This window comes from Alexandromys fortis, unplaced genomic scaffold (genome assembly GCF_014885135.2).
Source record: "Alexandromys fortis isolate MF-2015 unplaced genomic scaffold, M_Fortis_MF-2015_v1.1 scaffold_42, whole genome shotgun sequence".
Taxonomy (NCBI): Eukaryota; Metazoa; Chordata; class Mammalia; order Rodentia; family Cricetidae; genus Alexandromys; species Alexandromys fortis.
Window position 1 is genome coordinate 8,058,569 of NW_026067934.1, and position 15,763 is coordinate 8,074,331.

General features: G+C 41.2%; 1 protein-coding gene and 1 long non-coding RNA gene across 2 annotated transcripts in view; one reads left to right on the forward strand and one right to left on the reverse strand.

Annotated features, from left to right (window-relative positions):
• Positions 1-4,771: 4,771 nt before the first annotated feature.
• LOC126504059 (uncharacterized) lies at positions 4,772-12,170 on the reverse strand. The gene is made up of 3 exons (XR_007592478.1): positions 11,730-12,170; positions 6,657-6,772; positions 4,772-5,041 (listed from the first exon to the last, which is right to left on the reverse strand). It is a non-coding gene; the product is annotated as an uncharacterized lncRNA (long non-coding RNA).
• The window catches only part of Srbd1 (S1 RNA binding domain 1), a 187,476-nt gene continuing 183,314 nt past the window's right edge, over positions 11,602-15,763 (forward strand). The window contains exon 1 of the mRNA XM_050146070.1: positions 11,602-11,645. The gene's annotated coding sequence lies outside the window, so the exon portion shown is untranslated. The remainder of the gene's footprint in view (positions 11,646-15,763) is intronic.

The window sequence follows — 15,763 nt, forward strand, 5'->3', positions numbered from 1 at the left end:
TTTTCATTCTTCTACAGGTTGACAACCAGTTCTGCCAGCACCATTTGTTGAAGATGCTATCTTTCTTCCATTGAATACTTTTAGCTCCTTTATCAAAGATCAGGTGTTCATAGGTTTGTGGGATAAAATCTGGGTCTTCTACTCTATTCCATTGATCGACTTCTCTGTTTTTATGCCAATACCAAACTTTTTTCAATACTGAAGCTCTGTAATAGAGTTTGAAGTCAAGGATGGTAATGCCTCCAGAAGTTCCTTTATTGTATAAGATTGTTTTGGCTATCCTGGGTTTTTTGTTTTTCCATAGAAAGTTGATTAATGTCCTCTCAATATCTGTGAAGAATTTTGATGGGATTTTAATGGGGATTGCTTTGAATCTATAAATTGCCCTTGGTAGAATTGCCATTTTTACTATGTTGATCCTCTCAATCCAAGAGCAAGGGAGATTCTTCCATTTTCTGGTATCCTCCTCAATTTCTTTCTTCGAGGACTTAAAGTTCTTGTCAAATAGATCCTTCACATCTTTGGTTAGAGTTACCCCAAGATATTTTATGCTATTTGTGGCTATCGTGGAAGGTGATGCTTCATTGATTTCCCTTTCTGCTTCCTTATCCTTTGTGTATAGGAGGGCAACTGATTTTTTGGAATTGATCTTGTATCCTGCCATGCTACTAAAGGTGATTATCAGCTGTAGGAGTTCTTTGCTGGAGTTTTTGGGGTCGCTCATGTACACTATCATATCATCTGCAAGTAATGAAAGTTTAACTTCTTCCTTTCCAATACGAATTCCCTTGATCCCCTTATGTTGTCTTATTGCTATTGCTAGAACTTCAAGCATTATATTGAAGAAGTATGGAGAGAGTGGACAGCCTTGTCGTGTTCCTGATTTTAGTGGGATGGCTTTGAGTTTCTCTCTATTTAATTTGATGTTAGCTGTCGGCTTTTATTATAGTTAGGTATGACCCTTGTATCCCTAATCTCTATAAGACTTTTATCATAAAGGGATGTTGAATTTTGTCAAATGCTTTTTCAGCATCTAATGAAATGATCATATGGTTTTTTTCTTTCAGTTTATTTATATGATGGATTACATTGATAGATTTTCATATGTTGAACCAGCCCTGCATCCCTGGGATGAAGCCCACTTGATCATAATGGATAATTTTTCTAATGTGTTCTTGGATTCAGTTTGCCAGTATTTTATTGAGGATTTTCGCATCGATGTTCATGAGTGAGATTGGCCTGTAATTCTCTTTCTTGGTTGAGTCTTTGTGTGGTTTTGGTATCAGGGTAACTGTAGCTTCATAAAAGGAATTTGGCAATGACTTTCCTGTTTCTATCTTGTGAAATACATTAAGGAGTATAGGTATTAGGTCTTCTTGGAAGTTCTGGTAGAATTCTGCATTGAAACCGTCTGGACCTGGGCTTTTTTTTTTGGTAGGGAGGTTTTTTATAACAACTTCTAATTCTTCGCGACTAACTGGTCTATTTAGATTGTTCATCTGGTCCTGATCTAACTTTGGTATATGGTACTTATCTAAACACAGTTAACAAGTTCTAACCCCTGACTCATTGACCCCACTGCCTTTTGGCCTCGGATAAGACAGCCCATTACTATGAGGATGTGTGGTGGAAAAAAAAAAAAACTATCAACATTATGGCCAACAAGCAAAAGAGAGGAGAGGTTCTGCAACCATTTCAAGGCCGTATCCTGGGGACCTGAAGACTTCCTGTTTGGCCTCACCTCCTTAATGTAAACCAGGCTGGCCTCAAACTCACAGAGATCCACCTGCCTCTGCCTCCCGAGTGCTGGGATTAAAGGCGTGCACCACCACCGCCCGGCCCATTAGAGACTTTTGAGGGGAATTTAAGAACCAGACTATGGCTTGAGGTTCTTGGGTGAAAATATAAGACATAAAATAGCTCTCTGTGGCTAGAAAAGTAAAAAGGGAGACAGAGTTGGGGAGGTAGCAAGAATTCAGAATGAAGAGCTGGAGGCATGTAAGAGCAGGGAATCACCATATAGAAGAGTCTCCGATGTCAATTCTTCTGCACATAAAAGTTGACAAGCATTCTCTTATGAATTCTGGAAACAGGCCTGACAGTTCCAAGAACTGTAGACCTGGGACCTCCAAATTGACAGATCTCATAGTAGGAAGTTAGGAATAGCCCTTACACACGCAGCTCCTCCTTCTTCTCAAGTCTCACTTCAGCACCCTACAGCAGTTTCCTGGTAAACTGTCCTGATGTCTTCATATTCAGATCATGGTCCAGTCTCAACACATCATATTTGGTAAAGGGATAGTGTTTATAATTATGAAAAATTCATAATCTAATCACAAACAATTAAAAATCGGTAAAAGATTTGAATAATCACCTCACCAGAAGACTTATGGATGGCAAATAAACATTACTAACAAATATCATTAGTCATTAGGTCAATACAAATAAAAACTCCAAGGAGACAATACCTTAGAGTACTTAATGGCATAGTTAAAAAAGATGCTCAAAAACATGACGAAGTCAAGTCTGGCAAGGATGAATTAATTACTTTTCCAATGTTGTGAAGAGACACCATGGCCAGGGTAACTTATAAAGGAAAGCATTTAATTTAGACTGATGTTTACATACAGAGGGTTAGACACGGCCTGGAGCGGTAGCTCAGAGCTGACATCTCATCCATAAGTATGAGGGAGAATGGGAAAGAAGGATGGATGGAGGGAGAGAGAGGGAAGAATGAAGGGAGAGAGGAAAGGGGAGAAAGAGAGAGGGAGAGAGAGAATTGGGATTAATATGGGCTAAAAGCCTACAGTCCACCCCCAATGACGCACCTTCTCTTCTTAATCTTTCCCAAATATTTCTACCAACTGGAGACCAAGCATTTGAATATATGAGCCTATGGGGCTCATTCTCATTCTTTTTTTTTTTTTTTTTTTTGAGACAGTTTTTCTTTTTTTTCAGTCCAGCTGTGTGTATGCCGAAGGCCAGAAGAGGGCACCAGACTTTATTACAGATGGTTGTGAGCCACCATGTGGTTGCTGGGAATTGAACTCAGGACCTTTGGAAGAGCAGGCAATGCTCTTAACCACTGAGCCATCTCTCCAGCCCCAACAGTTTTTCCTCTGTGTAACAGCCTAGCTCTCCTGGAATTAGCTCTGTAGACCAGGCTGGCCTTGAACTCACAGAGATCTGCCTGCCTCTGCTTCCTGAGTGCTGGGATTAAAGGCGTGTGCCACCACAGCCCAGCTTTCATCAAAGGGCCTTCAAATGATTCTTCGAGACGACTTCTCTTTCCATTTTAGAGGGTTTTGGTGGTGTTTGGCTGACATTTTTATACTTCACTCTTGTTAGAAATCTTGCTGAATCCTTAAAACATCCCAGTGTGTAGATCACTAGAGTTTATCCATTCACTAGGTGGATGTTCAAATTGTTTCCACTTTATGAATAAAGCTGCTTGAGCATCCATGTGTGTCTATGTGGACATATGTATTCATTTCTCTTGAGTAAATAAATATCTAAAAGCAGGATTTCTGAGTATGTGGTATGTATGCTTAATTCTATATGAAACTACTAAGTTGTCTAGCACAGTAATTGTAATATTTTTCATTTCCTTGGCACACTGGGATGCAACTAATTATCAAAAGAAAGGAACTACTGATAAATGTAGGGAAATACATTAATCCCAAAGGCATTAAACTCACTGAAAGAAAACAGCCTGAGATGGTTAGTCTGTGAGATTCTAATCCCACAACACTCTGGGAAAGACAAAATGTCTAAGAATAGAGAGCAAACCACTGATCACTAGTGAAGGGGGCACCAACTTCAAAGGAGCAGTGGGGGGTGGATATGATGGTGGTGTTCCCTAACTTGACCAAGGATGCTGTTTATTATACAACTGTTGTATTTATTAGAATAAAGAAGTTGATTTTTAGCCTGGCATGGTAGTGTATTTCTGTATAGCACTCAGAACACTGAGGTAGAGAGATCATAAGTTCAAATCCAGGTTGAGCTACAGAGAAGGACTATCTCTAAGAAAAAGTTGAGTTTTACTTTACGTAAATTATAACTTAATGAATTTGGCTTTAAAAAGTGTATATTTACTTAGACATAGGCTGATCTGATAAACAATTTTTTCAAAATTGAAATTCTAGTTACTATATGAATACTTTAGTATTAAAACTTTTACTATAAGAATTCCTAAATATTTCAAATCACCTTTTAAATAAAATTTGCTTCATTTTTATTTATGTTGTGTATGTCCCTGAGTATGTAATACACACATGTGCAGGTTCCACCAGAGACCAGGAAAAGGCATCAGACTCCCGTGGAGCTGGAGTTACAGGTTGTTGTCAGCTGCCCAACAATAGGTGCGTAGGCCCATATTTCTATATGGCAGACGGGCTCCAACATAGGTTCAGGGAACCAAACTCAGATCCTTGGTGAGAGTAGCAGGCTCTTAACCATGGAGCCATCTCTCTAGTCCCTCCAGTAAACGTTTTCCAGAATTGTTTTTTTTTCTTTTTTTTTATTGAGAAAAGGAAAAAAAAAGTTTCCGCCTCCTCCCAGCCTCCCATTTCCCTCCCCCTCCTTCAACCCAACACCACCTACCCACAAACCACAACCTCTCCCACTCCAATCCAAAGAGCAGTCAGGGTTCCCTGCCCTGTGGAAAGTCCAAGGTCTTCCCCCCTCTGTCCATGTCTAGGAAGGTGAACATCCAAACTGTCTAGGCTCCCACTAAGCCAGAACATGAAGTAGAATCAAAACCCGTGCCATTGTCCTTGGCTTCTCATCAGCCCTCATTGTTCACCATGATCAGAGAGTCCGGTTTTATCCCATACTTTTTCAGTCACAGTCCAGCTGGCCTTGGTGAGCTCCCAATAGATCAGCCCCACTGTCTCAGTGGGTGGGTGCACCCCTCGTGGTCCTGACATCCTTGCTTGCGTTCTCCCTCCATCTGCTCCTCATTGGGACCTTGGGAGCTGAGTCCAGTGCTCCAGTGTGGGTCTCTGTCTCTATCTCCATCCATCACCAGATGAAGGTTCTATGGTGATATGCAAGATATTCGTCAGTATTGCTATAGGATAGGGTCATTTCAGGTTCCCTATCCTCAGCTTCCCAAGGGACTAACTGAGGACATCGCCTTGGGCTCCTGGGAGCCACTCTAGGTTCAAGTCTCTTGCCAACCCTAAGGTGGCTCCCTTAACTAAAATATGTGCTTCCCTGCTCCCCTATCCAACCTTCATAGCAGTATTATTTGTAATAGCCAGAACCTGGAAACAACCTAGATGCCCTTCAATGGAAGAATGGATGAAGAAAGTGTGGAATATATACACATTAGAGTACGATGCTGCGGTAAAAAACAATGACTTCTCGAATTTTGCATGCAAATGGATGGAAATAGAAAACACTATCCTGAGCGAGGTAACCCAGACCCAAAAAGATGAACATGGGATGTACTCACTCATAATTGGTTTCTAGCCATAAATAAAGGTCACAGAGTGTATACCTGGTGAACCAAAAGAAGCTAAATAAGAAGGTGAACCCAAGGAAAATCATATAGTTATCCTCTTGGCTATGGGAAGTAGACAAAATTTCTGGGGAGAAAATTGAGATCTTGGGGGAGGGGTGGGTTGGGGATAAGGGGGGACGGGGAGAGAAAAGTGAGAAGGGGAGGATTGGGAGAACTTGGGGAAACAGAATTGTTTTTATTAAGTTTTCTATGCTGGGATTTGGGCCCAAATTACTAGATATATCTAAAGTCCTGCTTAGATATATAGAAAGCCCAGTTATGTCCCCTTATGGTTAGCCTAGATCAAACTAGCTTAAGAGTCCAGTTCAATATATAGAAAGCGCAGATATGTTCCCTAGCTTAAGTCAAGCCTCACTCAGAATGCCGCCATTCATCTGTTTCTTCCAACTCAACCCGCCATGGCAGCATTAGGATCTAAATGACTGTTTAGAAAATTTAGATATTTTAGGTATTTCCTAATGAGAAATTTGCCAGGAAGGAACTTATATAATATCCAAATGCAACCAACCAAATGTCTCCTGCATGAGAATTTACCAGACAAGTGATGAGTGGGACAGTGGACCCCATGGTAGGTACAGTAATTTATCTACTGTTCATGCTTTCTATTGAGCATTAACCCATGGAGATCAGAGGAGGCAACGGGTGTCCTGGAACAGGAGTCACAGACTGTTGGGAGCTCCCGGGTGGATGCTAGGAACTGCACCCAGGTCCTCTGGAAGAGCAGTCAGTAAGCTCTTAAATGCTGAGCAGTCTCTCCAGCCTCTGTGAGTGTTAGTTTTGTTTCTAATTGTATCCAGTACAAAATACTTTCTTATAAAAGAAAAAAAAAATGAAGTGGGCTAAAACATTGCAAATCCCAAGTTTCTGGCTCAAAAATAGAAATTACATTCTAGAATATGATTTGATGTGTAGGTCTCATCACTTATTCCATGTGAGAAATTTAAATATATGTAATCCCTTTGATTCCAGTTCCTTGAAAAAAGCTGTACAATTAACTTCCTTAGGTTTAATTTATGCCTCCTCCAGATCTGTTTAACATTTAATCAAGGCTCAGGATTTTGATCCCTGAATCTATCTTCTTTTAGAAGAGACTAACGAGCTTATATGGGTTAACAAATGGCCTTACGTTAGACTGTCGCCGTTTGATTACACTGCTGCTACTGGTCTGGCTGGAAGAGTAACAGGACAGGCCACAGGCAAGTTGGAGAATGCCATCTATCAGTGAAGTTCACGTAACGAGACCTAAAAAAAGATGTACCGAGAAATCCCTTTCTCATTTGTGAGACAGAGGCAGTCCCATTTTGAGGGCCAATCTTGTAGATTTTTTTAAAAAATAAATTCTCTAAATTACTGCCAGAATTATTCTAAGAAATTAACTGAGATCACTTGCTTTGCTGGCTGGCGCTGAGCTCTCCTGCTGGAATGGGAACTAATATGCGTATTTGTGAAATAAGAGCCATTTTAATTTGTGCATTGTATAACTTGGAACACTCTTCCATTAACATTATGTATAGCTGCAGGGCTCACTGGAGAAACAGAGTCTATATGATTGATATAGATTAGGGAGGATGTATTATAGAAATTGGTTTAGATAATTATGGAGGCAGCCCTGCAATAGTCCATCCCAGACAATCAGGGAAGCTGGGAACGTGGCTCTTTCTAAATCCAAAGGCCTCAGAATGTAACCTGAGAACCTGGTGAGCAAAAGGATGTAAGTCCTAGGATTCCGAGGGCATAGACTCTGGAGTAGAGAGCATCCCAGGGCAGGATAACAGGGATGTTCCAGCTACAGAAAGCAGAACATTCTTTTTCTTCACCTTTTTGTTCTATTTGGACCCCCCAGACATTTGGACAGAGCTCACCCACATCATCTGGAGAATCTTCTTTTGTCTACCAAGTTCAAATGTCGCTTTCCTTGAGAAACACTCTGACAGGCACACCACACACGAATGATTCCTTTCCGTCTAGTCAGTGTCTGTTAATTGAGTCAAGCTGATACCCCAGAATCAGTCATCACACTAAGTGATTGACTCCAAGGGCAATATATCTTTTTCATTTTTACAAGGACGGTTTATTTTAAATGATGACCCTACTTTCTGTGCAGCAAGAGCTTCAGCCATATTTCTAGTATGAGGGAAGGTTTCCTTTACTCTGGCCTAGGGATTAGTCTACTATTTTACTGAGTATTATTTCTCAAACATTATTAGTTACTATACAGTCAGAAAATGGAGCAGGTGTTAAAAAATAATCAAGGCCTAGTTTTTAGATCCAAGTATCTTAGAATTCAGTTTGTGGACCAGCTGTGCCTGCATTAAGAATTTGTGTTCTTGTGAAGCCAATAGAGAACATAGTTTTACTGCATTTCAAATTGATAGATAGGACTTTATTTCGTGTAGGAGAGGTTCAAAAGTTTATAGAGCAACTCAAAGGCTCAAAGTATTGTAGGGGCTACCAGAGTTGAGGCGAAAAAGACCTTTGCTTTAGGCTCGTGGTATATAAATTTCTCATGAAGCAAAGTCGATGAGTACGTTTGAATCCTGGGTCTCCAACTTTGTCGAAATGTGAACTTAGATGAATTAGGTTAACTTCTTTGTTTGTCTTCTATAAAAAGGGGGTTACAAAATCCCCTTTAGTTCATACGTGAATTAAATACACAAGAACATGCAAAAAATATTAGTTCTTGGCATGAAACTGGTAGTCAATAATGGTACATTGTTAATATTATTTTATATTCTCCCCAGAGATATAAAACCCAAAGAAAGGTTTGACAAACAAGACAATAACACACAAATGCTAAGAAACCAGGGAGTACTATGGGAGACTGAGCTGTATGTTTTGGGAAAATAAAACAAGCCATCATTTAAATAAATCCCCCAAAAGATCTAATTACTTTATTGCATAGTCTCAGGTGGGTGTCCAAAGCATCCCAGGCTGTAAGTCTAAATCAATGAATTTCTTGGAATTCATTACTTAAGATCCAAAGGTAAACAAGTGATTGGGCAAGAAAAGATGGTTTTAATGGTGGGGCCTGGTTTATACTTAAATTATTACAAATTCCCCTTGACAGTTTGTGGTGGGAGTGGTTCTCTTGCAAAATTCCACGGGAAAAAGTCTTTGGATGCTCTTGCTTGTCTTTGGAGTAGGCCACCTCAGACATATTTTACTTTTAGATGATTATTACTCAACTTTTATTTTTCCCAGATGTCTGATGTCTTCAACCTTACCAGTTTTATTGCTTTAGTTTAGTAATTTTTTTTTTTGCTATATTCCATGTGGAAGGCAAATAATCCTGTTGTTAGTGGGGGCTCAACAACATGTGGGGCAACACCCGCTGTCCTCACTGTGAAGGGTGGCTGTTACCTGCCTAACCAACACCCGCTCTCCCACTGTGTAGGGTGGCTGTTACCTGCCTAACTCAAGCCAGGAATCCAGCTGTCTTGCTTGGGTTGTATCAAGTTTCTAGAGTTGTTTTCAAATGTCTTCAGGGAATGAATCTTGCAGAACTACTTTGTAGAGCCACGCATTTAATCCCAGTACTGGGGAGGCAGAGTCAGGTGATCTCTGAGTTCAAGGCCAGCCTGGTCCTGGTCTACAGCGAGAGTTCCAGGACAGCCAGGGATGTACAGAAAGACCCTGTCTCAACAAACAGAAGAAAGAAGGAGACACACTTTGTAGAACAGTTACTCACTGGGAACGTGATAACCTTCTCTACCTTACACGTGTCTGGCACACTGCAACACCAAAAGAAATGTAACAGTAAATGGTACATTGAAGATTTTATCACCGGAGGTTCCTTCTCATAAATTGTGTTCTCTAGCAATCTCGGGGGTCTATAAAACTGAGGAGCAGACTGAGATTTCAGCAGACAGTTTTGAACCTTCTAGAACTAATTGCAACAGGCAACATAAGATGGGAAGTTAAGAAAAAAATGTCCAAAGCAATCTCAGAAACTTATCTCTAGTGGCCAGTGGTTTAACACAATTTGGTTTACTGAGTTTGGAAAGGGCCTTTCTGTTCTTCCCATCACAAAAATGATCTAGCAAAAACATATGCTCACTCAGGATGGATTCACAGCAAGGCCCACTACTGGGTCATTTCAATACCTTGCACTTTATTACCAGAGTCCCTAGCAATGAGAGGTTAGTACAAGAAAGCTATTTCCTAGACTCTTCTAAGAAAACAAATCCATCTTTAAAAATTTTTTAATTACATTTTGCTTACTTAAATACTTTTAGTGTCTGTGTGGGTGCACATGTGTGGCGGTCAGAGGACAACTTGATGAAGCTGGTTCTCTCTTCCCACTGTGTGGAGTCCAGGCTTCGTTAGGCTTAGTGGCCAGCACCTTTATTCACTGAGCTGTCTTGTCAACCCATCCATGGGTTTTTGGATCTGTGAAGTTATTATTTGAGACCGAATCCTCTGTAGTCCAGACTGGCCTCTAACTCACTAAGTAGCTGAGGATGATCCTCCGACCTTTACCTTTCAAGCGCTGGGATTTCTGGCCATGCTCTCCTTGATCTGTGAAATTGTAATCTAGATTAACAACAATCTCATTTCTCTAATTTAAAACTTGATTTCTTATGTTGTTTCTGTGAGCTTAGAGTTTAGTAGGACCTGATAAAATTATGGCACTGGAAAAGATAAGTCATTCTTAATTTTCTCTGGGAATTGATTTGAGATGTATTCAAGTTAAGCAGGAAGAATTTCTGGAGAATGCTGTATAGCTCTTAAATTGAAATGACTGAAAAAAAAAAGTGGAATTCAGGGTATCACAGTGGGTTTAAGATTAGGCTTCTTCCTAACCCCGAGAGCAGCGTGGGGACTTTCTGTGGCTTACGGTATAGCTTCTGCTACTCTGTTCACATGGGAACTCTGCAATAGCCTAGGCATTTGATGTGACCAAAACCAGACAAATAAATAAATAAATAAACAAATATTTAAAACAAAACCAAACGTGCCTCCTTGTGGACAAAAAGCTATTTAAACCTAATTTAATAAAGACTCTATTTTTGTGTCAGAGGCCAACTTTGTGCTGTTGGTTCTCTCTTTACACGGGTTCCTGGAATGCAGTCAGGCTTAGCAGGCTTACTGGGCAAGTGCGTTCCTGTATCACCTGAGCTCTATCACCAGCTCTATTTCTGTATTGTGAGCAAGGAAATCAGGGATATAAGATGTAAAGGAAAATGTGCCTAGGCTAGTTTATCAGGATTGTGGGCACTGCACTTTTCACGGACTTTGAGTGTGAAATAGGGCAGGGTTTCTCACACTCTGTGAAAGATCTACTTTTGCCTCAAGGTAACGATCCAGTGACTATTATTTCCAGTGTGCTGGGTTAGCTTAATAGAGATGGGGGCTGGGGAAACAGGTACAAAGGCAAGAAGCAATTTGTACAAATTGTCCAGGGAGTTTATAAGAGGGCTTGGCTTCCCAATGGGTGTGCTTGGCAGTATACCGAATGGCCCGAGACCGGAATAAGACGCAGCTGACTCTCCAGCTAATGCCTCTCGTTACGTAAGGTTCCGCGTGGGGTGAATGAATGCAGACTTACCAAAGTCGGAAAGTTTCAGACATTTTCCTAGCGGGTTGCAAAACCCATTATATCAGAGTTTAGAAAATAATGAAATATACTATAAACATCCTTGTGGACGTCACTTAAGGTTTTAATGTGACAATAGAGCCGAACTCCTTTTCATCTCCCACTACGAATGAATGATGCAATGAGCCGTTGCTGATTTCGGAAAAAAAAAAAATTAGCCACGCTTTCTGGCTGAGACAAGACGATTGAGGCGTGTTCGAGGCCAGCAGGGACAACGTGGCGAGCTCCAGTCAAGGGAAGGATGGGAGAAAAGAGCGTAAAGTCGTCCAAGAGATCACAGAAAAAGGAAAACACAAAAGCGGACACAGCTTTTGCCAAAATCTTTACCCTTCCCTTGGGTAAGGGCGTACCCAAACTCCCCGCAGACTCAAGCAGCGTTCCCGCCCCGCCCGCCCCATCTCGCCCCGGTAATCCGCTCTGGGGAAAGTAAGGAGGGACTTCCTGTATTTGAAAAACTTCCGGCGGGAACCGGAAGATTCTGCAACAGAACGCCTGTCTACAGACACGCCAGGCCGGAAGGTGAGCTTTGTGTCCGCCCTGGCGGCAGTGCTTCGGTCTGACCCGATTCTGCGTCTGGGCGGCGGTACTTTGGGGGCCACTTACCGTTATGAGTGCTTGTTTGGGAGAGAGCAAATTTTGAGACGAATTTTCGTTACGTTTTAGTATCAGCGTCCGCCTCACAATCTACACCTGTAACCTGGCGCGTCCTTTCATTGCACCAGCTGGCAGCGCATGGCAGGCGTGAGAAAGCCAGGGCGAACTTTGTTATTTTGTTTCCACCCCCATAGAGTCGGAGGTGAGGGAAGAAACACTGTCAGATCGCAGTGCTCCGAATCACTCGCATCTTCGGAAGTGCTCTGGGCACACAGGAGGCGCTCCAACAGTTGAGGATGAATGAGAACTCTAGGCAACTTTCTCTTCCCACAGGGCAGCTTTTAATGTCCGTACAATGAGAAACGAGGATAGCATTGGTACTTGTGTCTCTGAGTTCTAGGACCTTTGCCTTACACCTTTAAACCATTCCAGTCTCATTCATAAAAGAATGCAGCAGGGCTTTCTCATCGCCAAGGCTAGCCGCAACTCTCCTGCTAAGTTTTTGGTTTTCGGCTTTTTTTTTTTTTTTTTCCCACTAGAAAATCTCTGCTAACATTTGAAGCAGTTTTGTTGGTTCCCCCAGGGAAACATTTAGATGCCTCTTGAGTTCTCTCTCTTTTCTCCTACATACAACTTTAAATGCTGTTTCCCCCTTTAAAATATTTTGTGTGTGTGTGTGAATTGCTTTTTCTCCCTATTTTCACTTTCCCCAGTTTCTAGTATCTCCTCAGTGATATCACAGGAGCCTGTAATTTGCAATTGCTTATCCCTGCAGAGATAATGAATATGAATGAAATAATTCAGAAGAGGGAATGTTTCCGATCACTAAAGAATGGGAGCCTTCTTATGTGTCATAATCTTTTCCAAACAGCAGTGAAGTAAGAGTGATAGAAAATTCTTTTATTTTTTTTCTATGGAGACCATATTTGTACTTAAGTTTATTCAGTAGCCGGGCGGTGGTGGCACACGCCTTTAATCCCAGCATTTGAGAGGCAGAGGCAGGTGGATCTCTGTGAGTTCGAGACCAGCCTGGTCTACAAGAGCTAGTTCCAGGACAGGCTCCAAAACCACAGAGAAACCCTGTCTCGNAAAAAAAAAAAAAAAAAAAAAAAAAAAAAAAAAAAAAAAAAAGCTTATTCAGTAAATAAATACTTTTAGATCAGTTATCAAATTCTGGGCTCTCAGGTATTGAAGTAAAGCAAGCGTTTTCTTTAACCCTGAATTTATTGAATTGAGGGTATCAGACAGAAAACAATATTATACTTTTAGCCTATTTTATATACTACTGTATACAGGATGGAAGGGGAAGATGATATAAAATGCCATTTTAGGTAAGCGGATGCTGAGAGCTAAGGGATGAGAAGTAACCAGATGTTCGATATGAATAGGATTAGGGCTCTTCAGGTAGAGTGGACCTGATGTGGGAAAGACTCATGCTTGGAACAGGGACTGAAAGAAGGTGACTAGAAGCAAGCAGAGAGATGAAGGGGTGAGTGGGGTTAGGGATAGAATGTGTCAGTCCTGAAAAGGGTCTTAGTTTTGATTCTTGAAGCACCAGATGGAAAGTCCCCGAGTGTTTTCAGAGCATTTTAGGAGTGATCTCAGGGAGAATGGGTGGTAGGGGGCAAGAGTGGAAGAACTGGAGGGCAGCTGAGAGCTTGCTGCAGCAGTCTAGTAAGAGCTGAAGACGACTGTGGTTTGTGTCCCATGTAATCCTCAAATCCATAGATCGGGAGGTCAGACCTTTGCAAGGTGTTTTGGATTAGATGAGGCCATAAAGAGTACCCCCCCCCCCCCATGACACTGAAAGGCAGAGGCAGGAAAAGCTCAGCCTACACTTCCTTTTCTTTAGCACGGTAATGCCTTTTGTTCTGGAATAGTGTGGAAAGCAGGCCTATTTCTAGGCCGTGAGATTGTGAAGGAATGTTGTTTTTGTTAATTACCCAGTCTCATCCCCTGCTATAGCAGTAGAGACTAGGGCCTCACTGCCAGTGCTGATGAAATAGGATAGATTTTGGAGGAAGATTTCATTTACTAATAGTCTGCATATTGGCGATGGAGGGGAAAAAAGATTGTCAGTACTGGCTTTCCACATGGCTCCTTGGTGAGCGATGGGCATCCTCACTATCTTGATTGTGAAAATGTGTATACTTATGTCAGAATTTAGCAGATTTGAACATTCTAATCATGAGCAGGGGATTTTGTGTTAGCTTCTTTAGGGAAGCTATTAAAAAAAAGTCTCAAATTTTAGCTTAACAAGTGGATAGATACTGAGAGTGGAAAGAGGGATAGAAACAGTTTTTTATTTTTTTTTATTTTAATTTTTTTTTTTTTTTTTTTTTTGTTTTTCGAGACAGGGTTTCTCTGTGGTTTTGGAGCCTGTCCTGGAACTAGCTCTTGTAGACCAGGCTGGTCTCGAACTCACAGAGATCCGCCTGCCTCTGCCTCCCCAGTGCTAGGATTAAAGGCGTGCGCCACCACCGACCGGCCTAGAAACAGTTTTCTAGAAGAGGAACGTAATTATCAAGAGTCCCTTTATGAATGTGTCAAATTTGGGAAACTAGGAGACCTCTAAATAGTTTCAGGGGCAATTTATTGTGTCAGTTTGAATCATTTTCTGTGTATATGCCTGTGCACGCACATGCATGTGCGGGTGCATGTGCTTCAGGCAGCTGATGGCAAAAGAGGATGTCTTCATGAATCACCTTTTTGTTTGAGGCAAGGTCTCTCCCTGAAGCTGGAGCTCACTGATGTGGCTGGATTGATTGTCCAGCAAGCTCCTGTGATCAATCAATTCTCTTGTCTGTCTCCCCTACCCTATGTAAACCTAAATCTTAAATTTTGGGACAGAGGGAGTAGGATTTTAATAAGTAGGTGCTGTAGGTACAGTCTTGTACTTTTATTGATGTTTGGGATGGATGCCAACAGAACATGTACAACTACCGAAAGTGCTTCTCTAAGACCGTCTCACCTATAGAGCTGTCTTAGTTGAGTACACTGTAATGCCCAGATGACAATTGCCTAGTGATGTATTTCTGAGAATATAACCCTGTTATCTTCGAACATGTCAGTCGCCAAGGTTTTGGTTATCCCAAGTGGAGTATACAAGTATACAAATCCCTGAGAGAATACTTGATATAGGTAGTTGCATACAAATAATAATTTCTAATTTTTGCCTACACATACACTATATATCTATATATATCCTGTTTGTAAATAGATAATTGTGTTTTACCTAATTTTCCATGTTCCACTAGAATACTTAATAAAGAGGTAGTTCAAAGTATGTGTTTAGGGAAAACTTTAAAGGCCCATGGTTAATCTAAATACTAACTGTGATGGTTAATCTTGGTCGCCAATTTGACAGACGAAGGAACCTCAGTTGAGTCATTGCCTTCATCTAATTGTACTATAAGTATGTCTGTGGAAAAGAGCCAGCCCATTGTGGGTAGTTCCATCCCTAAGCAGATGGGCTTGACTTATATAAGACAGTTAGCGGAATGAAAGCCTGGGAGCAAGCTGGTAATTAGTGTTCCTCTGTGGTTCCAGCCTCCAGCTCCTGCCTTGAGTGTCTGCCTTGGCTTCCCTTGATGGACTTACTATAAGCTGTAAGACGAAATAAATTCTTTGCATACCAAGTTTCTTTTGTTCATGTTTATCACAGCATGGGGACATTGACCTACCAAGGATTTTAAACCCCTCTCTGTAAAAGCTGGAGTGTAGCAACAGATTTGGCATGTGTTATGAATTAAGGTGTAATAGTTCTCCCTTCCAAGACCCCCTGGTGGAAGTCTGAAATGTTTAATAGCACCAAACCCTATATCTACCACGTTTCTTCCCATGTATGCATATCTGTGATAAAGCTAAATAATTATATTAGGTACATTAAGAGATTGACAACTACTAACACGGAAAAATATTTATTTATATTGTAATAAAAGTGTTTGCATTGCTATTCATGTTTTGGGGCCACAATTAAGTAAACTTGAACTCAAGCACTGTGGTGTGGTGATGGCGTGACTGCTAACTCCCTGCCATATAGG